At 50.9% G+C, this 11,195-nt stretch overlaps 1 protein-coding gene across 1 annotated transcript in view; it reads left to right on the top strand.

The window, feature by feature from the left end:
• The first annotated feature begins 668 nt into the window (after window positions 1-668).
• The window catches only part of MBNL3 (muscleblind like splicing regulator 3), a 49,784-nt gene continuing 39,257 nt past the window's right edge, over window positions 669-11,195 (top strand). The window contains exon 1 of the mRNA XM_087727284.1: window positions 669-864. The gene's annotated coding sequence lies outside the window, so the exon portion shown is untranslated. The remainder of the gene's footprint in view (window positions 865-11,195) is intronic.

Raw genomic sequence — 11,195 nt, 5'->3', positions numbered from 1 at the left:
TGCCGAAGTCGGGGCGTCCGTTCCCTAGCCACGATGACGTCAGAATGACGCAACGCCCTCCCCCCGCCGCCGCTCTTTGGCTCGTGCGCAGGCGCGTCTCCAAGCGAGGTTGCTTAGCAACGCCGCTCTCGACGCGCTTCGGCGTGTGGCGAAAGTGCTTTTTTTGGGGGGGGGGTTCCTTTCGTGCTTAATCTCCGACGGTTCGTCCCCCACACACATGAAACCCGCGGGGAGAGGAGGAGGGCGGGCCAATCAACTCCGTGAAAACTATCCCCTCCCTCGGTCCGCCAAGGCCTCCGTGAAAGGAAAGGGGGGGTGAGGCGGGCGTTGCTATGGCAGCCTCTCCGATGGGGCCTGCCGGGAAGGCAAAATGAAACGGGGGGAAGAGGAGTGGGCGGGGCGAAGAAGGGGGGAATGAATCAGAGGCGACGCCCCGCCCACTCTCTCTCCCCCGCGCGAGCGCCCCGCCCCTTCCTCCTCCCCAGCGTTGGAGTTCCCCCGCCCGGCCGCGGGGCGCGCTCTGATTCGCTGCTGCTGCTGCGGCGCCGCCGCGTCGGGGGGAGGAGGAGGAGGGCGGGAGGAGGAGAGGAGGAGGAGGGAGGGGGCGGCTCTGCGGCTCCCCCCCCCCCCCGCCCCGTCCGCCTCGCCTCGCCCGGCCCGGCCTGCCTCGCCTCGCTGCGCCGCGCCTCCTCCGAAGATGGCGGCCCGCACGAGCCCCTCATGCTAGGCGCGCGCCGCAGCCCCAGCCCGCCTCCAGGGCCCGCGGAGAGCTGCTTCCCCCGCCGCCGCCGCCGCCTCAGCCGCCGCCTCGCTCCCCTCAGCCGCCTCAGCAGCAGCAGCAGCAGCAGCGGAGCGCCGCGCAAGGTAGGCGAGGAGGAGGAGGAGGAGGAGGAGGGCGCTGGCCGGGGCCTGGCGGCGGCCGCTGACAGGAGTCGGGTAGGCCGCTGGGACGCGCGCGCTGCCCTTTCCCTCCCGGCCGGGCTCTCCCGAGGCCTGTCGGGCGGCGAGGCCCGAGCGCGGCGCCCCGACACATGCGCACTAGAGGCCGTCGCCGCCGCCGCCGGTCTGCCTGGAGACAAAGGGGGGCTCGTGGGGGGGGGGAAGGAGAAGGGAGTCCGGCCCACGTGCGGGGTTGCTGCTGACTCACGGCGGGACGGAGGGAAGGCCTGGCCCGGCGCGAGTTTCCCCGGGCGGGGCCCTCCCTGCCAGGCCGCGCGCCGCTCTGCACCTGCTCAGAGGGCCCGAGGACGCGCGGGAGAAAGAGGGGTGTGTGGAGGGGGAGCTACTTCATTCCCAGGATCGCAGGGACCCCGATTAGGACCCACACCCGGCTCGTTTCCTCCAGCTGGAGGGGCTCAAAGAGGGGAAGGGGGGGAGAGAGAGCCAGGTGGCCCGAAAGATGCGGCTGCTTCGGTCACGGTTGTCCCGTCCCGTCCCGTTCCCCCATGCTTCTGCGGGTTTCTTGGGCTTCCTTGGGTAGGGGGGTGCCGGTCAATGGAGGAGGAAGAAAAAGGGGGGAGTCTTTCCCTGGGTTTGGTTGGGGGAGCTGGGGGGGGGTTCTCTTTCTGCCAGGTGCTTTGCTCCCAAATAAAACGTAACACCCCCCCCTTACAAACTGCAGAACAAAATGCTTTTGGTGGAGACCAAGGGGTGGCTAGTGGGGGGACTTGTGGGGTAGATCAGTACCCCCCCCTTCCCCGGGCACGGGTAGAGGGGAGTGAAGCTCCCCAAAAGGCCCATCTCTGCCCTGCCCCTTCCCAAAGCTTAAAATGGGCTCCTGGGGAGGGTTTTATGGAGGAGGTGGCGCCGGTTGAATTGCCCTCCCTCTGCATTGGCAAGAGGTGCTTTCTCAGCACTGCGGTGATGGGCCCCGGGGATAGGATGCCCTCCAGGGTGGCTGTGGCAAGGGAAGAGCTGGGGAGCCCCGCCGAGAAAGCCGCTCCCCCCCCCAGTACGGTTAGGTGAGCTTTGAAATAACTTTATTGCTTCGAATGCTAATTGGCATACTTTAAAATGAAATTTCGTTGCGTGGAGCTCTCAGAAGGTCGCCACCTCCAATAGACGCTACATAAACATGACAAAATGAATACAAAATGACGCCTAGACCCACATCTATTCTATGACACAGAGAAGCAACACGGTCTAGTCCAGATGTATACGTGGGAAACGAATCTTGCCAGGTGTTTTTTAATGTAAAAGAGTTGTTGTGGCGCAAGGATTTAAAGCAGGCAAACTTTCCAGTCGAGCCTCCCATCTCTCCGTTAAGGTGGAGCTTCCCTGAAGCTTTTTCTCAGCCTGGTGGTGCCCCAGAGGGGAGGCGTCTCCCTTCGCTGATAAGGAGGAAGTTTACAGCTGGTTGTTGCCATAACTCGGCTTTAGCCATCTGTAAACCAGTTTTTGCACACAGGCCAGGGACATTTTGAGGTGCTGGAGGGCATCCCTTGCCATCATTAGACTACAGATTTTCCCCCATCCAGTATGACCCAATAGAAAGCCCCTTGGAATTGTGAGAATTGTAGTTATCCACATCTGGAAGGCTAGGAGATCAGCACCCTTGGATTAGGGGTGCCTGCATTTCAGATTTTTTCCCCTAGGCACTGCCAAGACAGACACAGATTTTTTCTTTCAATTGCTTGTCATTCAGCCTTGATTAATAATTTGAGTGTTGTCGGTAGGATTATTCTGCAGTCAAGTTTCCTTTCGTCTACCCGGCTTTACACCCCCCCCCCCAAAAAAAAAGCAATATTTGAAGTTCCTTGGGAGTTGCAGAATCAGCTTTTGGCCAGACACAATCCTAGCATCTCAGGTTGAACATTTCTCTGGAACAAATAGATAAATCATACGGTCTTCTTGCGGATTGCTTTAATAAACCGTCAGGAGGAATATTGGGGAAAGGGCCGTTCCTGTTGGATGTAAAATTAAGTGCAATCTTAAAGGAAGATCATTAGAGGTGGGTGGGCTAATTTTCCATACACTCAGTATCAGACATAAAATTTTTGGGAAGTGCGCCACTGGGTTTGTCTCGACAAAAAAAAAAAAGCAGAGGGCAGATTTTCAGGTGGCCACGTGGTCGTTATCATGAGGCTTGGGTGACTCTGAAACTGCTGAAAATGTCACTTGGCAGCCAGGGTGGGAAGCGTAACCTTTCCTTCCTCTGACTTGACTTGGTGGGTTGCTGCGTAAGTCACAGGTGATTTGGTTGCAGGGCATTTCCAGGAAACTTTGGGAAGTTAAAAACAAGTTAGGCTGCTCTTAAGAGGCCTGATGAGGAAGTCGCATTCTGATTGATACGGGGCCAGGTTTTATTTCCTCTGGGTGGAAGAGCCCTCAAGCACCAGAGATTGCGGCAGTCAGTTGCTAATGAAGGCCAGATTTTCTCCTTGGGCTCCTGCGTCCTTCACTTTGGACACAGCCGATGGCCATAGCTGCGTTACCTCTGGGGAGATGGTTACTTGATGCGGAATCCAGAGAACGTTGCAAGGGGATTATCACGGCACGCGGCTCCTAACCCAGAAGATTCAGGTGGAGCGAGGACCCAGAACTGCACAGAAAAAGCCCCTTCCAATCTGCGCACTTTTGGACAAGGCCACGCCTAGCCTCGTGCCTAGGAACCAAAGCGCCATTCTTCTGACATGTTTACAAGTCAGGCCCAGATCTGCAGGCCTGCCACTGGCTTGTATATTGTTTTATTAAATTTCAAAGCGGACGCGAGCCGTCTTTCTGAGCGAGAAACAATCTGCCTTTATGCCAGAAGACGCGTCACCTGAAGAGGCACTTCCATCCCCGTGGGGGAAAGAAAAATATGGTGGGCTGCAACTTTAAATCCAGACAGTCACATGAATAACCAGTATTGGAATAGTCTTTTGCCAGGATATGTAAAGTAAAGTTGAGAAGCAAAAGCCACAATTAAAAAAAAACAGCTTTGGCCTCAGCTGCCTTCCAAAATATTCAAGTTCTGCTGATAATAGTAGTTCATTTTAAGTCCCTTAGCCTCCATGGTGAACTCTCGCCTACTCTCTGAGTTTCTGCCCAAAGGGACATCCAGGTGGTTGGTGACTCTGTAAGGCTGAGGGCAGAGTTTGTAAAAATGTTACCTGTTAGAAGTTCTCCCTTCCGCGTTTAGGTGTGAAGTATTCCTGTGCGCTGTTTGCTGTGTATATTATGAGCAAAACATTCAACTGTTGTCTTCAACACTCTTTTCACATTGGCAAGAAAAAAGTAAGAAGAATGCTTAATAACTGTGGATGTTATTTCCAACTATATCTAATAGGTTTTTGGGGTTTTTTCGTCATGTTCTGGACCCATCTTATTAGCATAATTGTGATCATCTATCAAAAGCAGGCATTGTTTGGGGCTTTATCCAGCTTGGTAAACAAAGAATTAGGTTGTCTGTCTGTGTCTCGTGTCTACATGAAGTTAGGGATGGCTTCAAAGGTGGTATTTGAAACTGGTTTAGTTGAATCTCTGAATCAGTCTCTGGAATCCAGAAAATTAATCAAATCTCCCAAATTGTTCTCTTTCGGTCTGTTAACAGCAGCGATGCTTTCAATTGATCGATTTATCAAACTTATATGGCCGTCTTGTCTCGCAAAAAATGCCGAGTGGCATACAGCGCTGCAGTAAAAAATAGCAAATATATAAAAATCATGAAAAGCGTCCAATAAAAATGTTGAAAAACATTAAAATAAATAAATAAATGCCTGGCATGTGATTCAGAAATGGGGGGGGGGGGGAAGACATATCTCTGGAGCTGTTTCTGATAGGCAAACCACGTCAACTTTTCTTTGCCTGGCTGCCATTATTTCACCCGACAGCTTCTTCATCTTTTGTCCTCCTGCAACGTTTTTAAAACACCTGACAGGCGACAGAAACCGCTGAGAAAGAGGCTTTGCCAACCCATCAGGCTTCCTGTATAAGGTTTGTCTGGGCAAACCGTTGGAGCCTCCGTCGCGGGGAAGGGAAAGAAATGGCGAGTAAAAAATGAGGATCTGCTGGGTCCTTTTTAGGATCTCTGTTCTCCAACACCTGTTGGTCCTCTTCCCGATGGGTTGGGACTGCGGTTCCCAGCATCCTCCTCCGAATTCCATCCGCCGGCCAGTGTCGACTGGCGACTACCCGGAGGAGAGCCTTCTCTGTGGCTGCTCCGACCCTCTGGAACGAGCTCCCCGTGGAGATTCGCACCCTCACCACCCTCCAGGCCTTCCGCAAATCCCTTAAAACCTGGCTGTTCCGACAGGCCTGGGGCTAAAGAGCTGTTGCCCCCCCCCGCCTCGAGTGGTATGACTGCTGTGTGTTTTTTAAATTATGTATTATTATGTTCCGTCTTTTTTATTCTTGTCTGTAGCCCCCTCCCCTGATTTGAATTGTGAGCCGTCCTGAGTCCCCTTGGGGAAAAGGGCGGCATATAAATGTAATAAAATCAAATCCTCAGCCACAGTGGCCAAAGGCATCCCTGAAGGAAGCTCTTGGGGAAATCCGGGGTTACTCGGCTCACCTTCGGCAGAAGAAGGAACTGCTTTTGCGCCATGGGGGCGAGAGTGGGTCACTCCACGCCCAGAGGGCCGTGGCTGTGGGATCCAGTGCCTCGCCCAGCGCCTTGTGCGTGGCCGCGAGGGGAATGGGAATCCGATCTGGATTGCTTTCTGCAAGCAGCCGCTGGATCAAAGGGTGGCTGGCGGGTTTTCCTAAGGGGGGGGCTTCCCTCCCTCCCTCCTTGCAAAAGGAGTTGGGAATTTTTTTGGGCAGCCCTCCCAACCGAATCTGGCAGCCCCTTTGCCCAGTGCCATTTATTGTTCTGCTTTTGGCACCCCCGTTTCCACCACCACCCCCCACGCCAGTTGACCACCAAAGCTGAAACCTTGGGCTGTGTCAAGAGCGGGAGGCCCACGGAAGGGTTTGCGGAGAAGCAGGCCAGGGAAGAGGAGCAGCTTCTGCTGGGAGGGGCGGGGGGGTGGGTGGTCAGGTTGGGAAAGAGAGGGAGGGGCCATTATTATTTTTCTTCCTTTCTTGGGTGTGTGCCACCAATGCCCCTGGCAGCTCTGGCACGGGAAGAAACTTCTTTCTCTGTGCCGAAAAACCAGGAGGGCCTAGAAACACCTTTTCGAACTTGGCAGGTGTTCTGGGAGGGGCCTTTTCACAAAGTGTGTGAGTCGGAGAAAGCCTTCCCAGGGTGCCCCCCCCCCACTCAGCTCTTCTCCGTGGGTTTTTTTCCTAAGTGGGACCCTGTCGGGGAGCGCCAAGCCCTGAGCCTGGAATGGATGCAGCACCATAGGCCAGATGCCCTGTGTGTAAAAGTCACGAGAAGTTGTGGGTCTTGGGAGGGGCTGGGTTTGCAAATGTCCCTTCTTCCTCTCTCTTCTCCCCCCCCCCCCCCAAACTTTCTGCCATTGCTTGGAAAACAATTCATTGCGTCCTTTTTCTAAGCCAGATTCCTCTTGCGATTTTCCTGCATTCGGACAATTAAAAAGAGGAATTAATATGCAGACGCAGACACCAAATGCGGCAGTTTCTCTACACCGTGGGGAACAAATGCGGCTAGTGACAGGAAATGCTGGTTTGGTGAACTTGTTTTCTAACATGCAAGAGTGAAGCTGCTTAATTTCTTCTCTCCCTCTCCCTCCCTCCCTCTCACTCACACTCACACACACACACACACACAATTTCCTGTTCAGAGTCTGTTTGGATGAGGTCGATGTGTTTTTCCATGTAGCCATTCTGTGAATGTTCTTCTGTTCAGCTAGCATAAATCTGACCGTTTGGGTACAGTATGTTCCTTACTACTACTAAACTTTTCTTTTTATTTAAAAAAATAGATAGCCTCCAACTTTAATTCGGCCAAAAAAAAAAAAAATGTCGACCCGCTATTTATGGCCCAAAATCCCCCGCCCCGCTTCCCCCCCCTCCTTCTTTGAAACGCCCTTGCTGTTTGACCAGAGGAATTGTGCAAAGCACAGAGTAGAACAATTTGTATTCAGTCATGTGGAATCACATGGGCTTGGGTGCAGGCCTGGGCGAAAGAACCCTTGAGGATTCGTTTTCAGATTATTATTATTTTTTAAAAAATTTTTGCACGTGAGGCTTGGATGAATGGGGCAGTAGAAAACATGCACAGTGGGCGCATCCCCCAATCACAGCTATGTATCAGGTATGCTTGAATAAAAATATAATTCTTGGTTAAAAAAAAATAGATTTCAGCTTTCAGTATTAGGAGAGTCTTATAAAATAACCAAGTTTTGGATTTTTGAGGGGGAGAGGAGCATCTGTGAGGTCCAAATGTGTTTACTAATTTCTGCAAACATTTATCCATCCATACACATAACAGGTCTCAGGGCTCGATAGACCCAGTTAGTTTAATCCCAGTTTGTTAAAGAGCCATAATGGCAATAGCAGTAATAGCAGTAGACTTATATACCGCTTCATAGGGCTTTCAGCCCTCTCTAAGCGGTTTACAGAGAGTCAGCATATTGCCCCCAACAATCTGGGTCCTCATTTTACCCACCTCGGAAGGATGGAAGGCTGAGTCAACCCTGAGCCGGTGAGATTTGAACCGCTGAACTGCTGATCTAGCAGTAGCCTGCAGTGCTGCATTTAACCACTGCGCCACCTTGGCTAGCTTGTCTTGCTTATAGCTCAGAAGATCTGCAAAGGAATGTCAAGATTTCCCTTTGGGGCCATGGTTTTGTGACTCTTGAGTAGATGAAAACCACACCCCACATTCCTCTGTCACTTCTGCCCCAGAAAAAAGATGTGGTATGTCTTTCAAGGACAATATTTGCAAAACTCAACTACTAAATATAAAATATATGTGGGGCAGATGGTTTGAAAGGAGGACCAATTGAGTGCAGAATCATAATTGGTCCTTTCTGAACGAAGGGGTGGGTGGGGGTGGGAGAGATAGTTTAAACCAGCATTTCTCAACCCTGGCAACTTTAAGGTGTGTGGACTTCAACTTCCAAAAGTTGAATCCTGGGAATCCACACACCTTAAAAGTTGCCAAGGATGAAAAACACTGGGTTGTTAAAATGTTCTTTGAAATCTGGGGGACAATTTGACCAACAGGCACTGCTAACAATGTCCGAAAGTCAGTTCTTCTGCAAATAAATTCATAATGGGGGGGGGGGGCAGTTTTAAAAATGAAGTGAAAAAGTTTTGTCTACAAGGTGGGAAGAGCGATCCTTCTGAGCTTGTTAGCCATGATGAAGCAGCTAAAACCAGGTTCCCCTTTTAGAAAATAGGATTCCGGAAATGGTGAGCCACCATAGGGACTCACTTCCCCAATCCGGCTGTTTTCAAAAGATGGGAACAAGAGCCCTCGTGATTTATTTTATTTTTTAAAAAAAGCAAGTGTCAATTCATTTAAGATTTTTAAAGCAGAAAACCTATCTCCGGTTTTAAAGATTTTTAACATGTTTTTTTTGTCTTAAAGGAAGAACTTTAATCTTTGGCTTTATCTGAAGTGGGAGCCCTCCAGCCAAGTTTTAAAAGTTTGGAAGGCTGGAAACAGGCACGGTGGAAGGGACTGTTTACTGTTCCTTCCTAGCAAGATTGGGTTCCTGGCCTTGGGGGGAAAAGCTGATTTATGCAGACACCAAAGGGGATTTTGAGGTGGGATTTCCCAGTGGGACGTAGATGGGGAAGATGGAACAGCAAAGTTGCAGGCCTTTTCCATTGGCTGGATTTTAGATTTTCAGGGTCATATAAAGTGGTCATGCGCTGGAAGACAGGGTGGAAGGACTCATCTAACTAGCATCTTCCAAACTCTTTGAGTTGCATCTTGGCCTCCTCCAGTGGTTTGATTCCTCCCCGTTTTCCCGCACCTCTGGATACAGGATGCTCACTGAAATTCATACGTCTAAGTGGGAATTCTACATGCTTGGAGAAAACACATGGAAAAATACATCCTTGCCCACAAGTCAAAACTTGTGCAGTGTGTCTCCTGCAGCAGATGAAGCAAGGTCTCAGTAACCTTGGCAGCTGCACAAGGCAGCCGTTGCGTAAGAACAAGTTGTGTTTAGTGTATACTGGAGGAACTGCCCAGGAACAGATAACGTTTCTTCCTTTTTTACCCTGCCTTGTTTTATCTACGGCATGAAACTTGCACGTTGTAAATGTCACCGTGGAGAGAAACGCCGTCGAACGGTGGACGCACTTCTGTGGTTCTCTCCAAGGGCAGCAGGACCTAAATATAAAAACAAACAAAAATGAACCATAGCAAACGAAATAGGTGGCAAAAATTCCCCAGGATATAGTGTTGTGTCAGGTGATCGATTGCCTGTTTCCTGGAAGGAAGACCACTCCATTTTCAAACACTAAGAGACCAGAACTTCAGGAGAAACTTCCTGACTGTGGGAACAATGGATCAGTGGAACAACTTGCCTCCAGAAGTTGTGAATGCTCCAACACTGGAAATTTTTAAGAAGATGTTGGATAACCACTTGTCTGAAATGGTGTAGGGTTCCCTGCCTGAGCAGGGGGTTGGACTAGAAGACCTCCAAGGTCCCTGCTTGCAGAAACAGTTGTATGAATTACTGCAAGGCCCATCTAGAGATTCTTCAGGATAGGAGTTGATGCAGAAAGATCCTCGGATTTCTCTTCCCCTTTCGCAGAAGAATTTCTCCCTCATCGGCACCTAGGCCAGAAATCCCATCCCAAAGGCGTTTTTCCAACCTCCGTTCCAGCATTTTTCAGTGCTCAAAAATATTTTTTTTCCCCCTTTCCCATTATTTTTATGGGCCTGTAAAATGTCATTAGCAGGCTTTCCAAGAGCTCCGTGAAAAACAAATGTTTGGATTTCATCTGATAAGGAAAGGTCTGCATTTTGGGGAGGAAGCGATAAGCGAACGAGAGGCGGAGGCTGAAGGATCTCGGCCACATTTTGGGGGGCATTGTTATGGGCCACCATCCAGCAAGCCTTAAATTTATAGCAATAATGCTATTTTGCAAGAGGGGGGGACAAAAACAAACCTTTGGCTCTCCAATGAGACATTTCTGTCCTAGGGCTGGATAGATAGATTTGCCTTAAAAAAAGTTCATGCTGCCTTCTGGGAATTGCATCGGCGATGCCAGTTCACCTCTTCCTCTCCCAAGAGGTGGTGCCCATTCCCAGAGCTCAACTTTCTCCTGGCTGGGATAGGCATGGGGTGCCCAACATCTGTCCTTGCTGGGAACCCACTTTCCAGGTCTCTTCTCTCTTCCCCACACCCCCCAAACTGTTTTTGGCTTTCCGAGGTTCACAATGTTCTGCAACGCTGCGGTCATAAACAAGTGTCGCAATTGTGGCATTTCCTGCAGGGTGGAAGCTTGGGTTGGCAGCCGCCCCCTGGCTTTGCAAACTCCAGCCCTCGCGACCGCCTGCTCCTGGGCTCTCGTTTTTTTGGGAGCTTACCGTCGTAATAGGGGCCGTTTTTTTGTTCTGCTGGATATTCCGTTTTCCTGCGATTGTTTCACTGTTTACGTTAGTGGCAGATTACTTTCCTCTTAATGGCCAGGTCGTGATGATGAGCACACCAGGCTCCTAACTTTGGTGGGCCAGGAATCTCCTTCAGAATTTGAAATGTGCCTTTAGGTGGGCGATGGGGGGTGGGGGGGGGAGTTGGAGAAATGTTCCCTTGGTTAAGAGTTGTGCTGAGGTCTGTGGGAAGAGGAGGACACCACTCCCTTGTGCTGCTTTTGTTTCTGCCAGTGGGGCAAACACGACTCCTCCGGATGGCCTCTGGGGTGGGGGGGGGTCCTACATCCGAAAACATTTAATTATCATCTATTACCAATGGCCCAAAGTTGCAAAATCGTGACATTTGGGGGGGGGCTCCGATTTGGGAGTGTTGCAAGACTTTTGAGGGTTTTAATTTTTTTCAATTACGACGACTATTTTGGTGGTTACCCCAGTGGTCAAAAAGATCTGAGGCTGGGAATTCTCGCCCATAATTTATGGTTATATGCACGGATGGGAATTGATGCTCTTTCTCTGAAGTAGCCGGGAGCAGGGAATGGCCCCCCGCCTTTCGTTTTGTTCTAGCAGATTGTGGGTTTTGCTTCATTCAAGGCAGACGGCGGCTTGGAATTAAAGTCAGGTCAGCTTCTAAACAAACCAGCTTCAGGGCCTTGTGTGGCTTGGTCTTTATTTCCCCGGGGTGTGTGTGTCTGTGTGTGTCTGTGTGTGTGTCTTGCGTAGCACTTCACCAACAGGCCAGGGATCT

The sequence above is a fragment of the Thamnophis sirtalis genome, unplaced genomic scaffold (assembly GCF_051295495.1).
Source record: "Thamnophis sirtalis isolate CommonGarterSnake01/CBP01778 unplaced genomic scaffold, rThaSir2_p1.2 scaffold_13, whole genome shotgun sequence".
NCBI lineage: Eukaryota > Metazoa > Chordata > Lepidosauria > Squamata > Natricidae > Thamnophis > Thamnophis sirtalis.
This window is presented reverse-complemented; position numbering and strand designations above follow the sequence as displayed.